This window comes from Puntigrus tetrazona, chromosome 3, assembly GCF_018831695.1.
Source record: "Puntigrus tetrazona isolate hp1 chromosome 3, ASM1883169v1, whole genome shotgun sequence".
Classification (NCBI taxonomy): Eukaryota; Metazoa; Chordata; class Actinopteri; order Cypriniformes; family Cyprinidae; genus Puntigrus; species Puntigrus tetrazona.
Genome location: NC_056701.1, coordinates 1445535 through 1447264, shown reverse-complemented (window position 1 = coordinate 1447264; position 1730 = coordinate 1445535).

Here is a 1730-nt window from a genome sequence, read left to right as displayed (position 1 = left end):
TGGGAAGAGGGAAGTGGTTCCTTTGCTCCATTTCCTGCGTTAAAAAAACACACACACGCGCACGCTCGCGCGCACAAACGCAGGCACAAGCACACACACGTGCACACAAAAACAAACAAACACACAAACGCGTACGCACACGCGCACGCACACGCACACACATGTAAGACTTTGCATAACCAGGACTCTGTTTTTGTTTCAGGACACACTTTATATATTTTCCCAAGCAGCTCTTGAACTTGTCTGGTGAGGCCTTTTTCCATGTTGTTGAACACATGGTATCTCTCATCATATTCGTTCACAAGTCTCTCCAGTTGTTTATTCTCACAGATGAATTCACCAATCGCCATCTTCTCCTTCTCCAGCTGATCTCCTTCAGTGAAGACGATCCAGGTTTTCTTTAAACGTGTTTCTCCCAGCAGCTCCTCGATTCTCTTCACGATCAGTCTGTCTTTTTCGGTAAATCTGCCGGTTTTGATGATCAGCAGGAACACGCAGAGACCCGATTCGCATGTCTTGAAAATGTCAAGCATCTTCTGGATTTTATCAGCGCTCAGCTTCGCGTTAGATAATCCCGGTGTGTCATAAACGGTGACCCGTTGTTTGCAGACGGTCCCAGTTTCCACAGCTATGTCTTGTGTGACTAAACTGAAACTTCCCTTTGATTTAAACGCTTGTCTTCCCAATATTGTGTTTCCCGAGGCACTTTTCCCGGCTCCTATTTTTCCCAGTAACACCAAATTCAAATTTCCATGCATTCTAACATTCCTTTGTTTCTGCGATGGGGCTTAGAAATCAAAAGTGCTGTAAAACAAAAAAACACATATCAAAGACTTTTAATGCAATGAATATAGCATGTGAGAATGGTACTGTAAGAACCTTGATGGTCCAGAGAGTCCCACTTGGTGCTTAATTGCATCTGATTCCATTATTATTATTTTTATTGTTGTTGTATCTGGATCCAATATAAAATTACCTGAACATTTAAAATGATGCTGGAATGATACCATGCGATACTGTAAACAAATATTGATGTTTCGAAAACCAAGTAAGGACAACTGCACCAATCCAAAACCGATTCTATCCTACATCTTGGAAAATATGACCCAAATAAGAGTCCTCACCGTACTGAAGAAACCCTCTTCCCGCTAAATCGTGCTAGCTATTGTAGATGCTGTGAGGAAAAGCTAGAAGTCACCTCCTGGATCCTCAAGCGATAGTCTAGTAACCGAGACGACTTCTTTACGTTTACAGACGTGACGTAATGACGCAGTGCCATGCTTGAATTTCCCAAGAAAACCTACCTAAGTTTAAATGAAGCTAAATCAGGCTAAAGTAAGGTGATAGTTCTAAACGCTGGCTGGATATGTCATTTTCCAATAATTCAATAACTCTTCAAACAGTAACACTTAAATTGTATATATATAAATATATATAATTTTTTTTAAATTGTAACTGAAGTGTTAGTCTTTCGCTTTCAATGCATGCACGATTTAATAATGTTTACTGTAATTATAATCGTATGCTGCAGCCTAATGTAAACAAGGAACATACATGATAAAGATTAGCATATCATTCTTGTTTTGCGAAGAATTGTTACACGAGAAAACACTATAACGCTACCTTGTTGGTATTTCTGGGCTGTTGTTTTATGGTTAATAGAGCCCTGCATATTTCACACAGGCTTACATTTTTACGTTGATGCTTTTAAAATGAATTATGTTTATAGT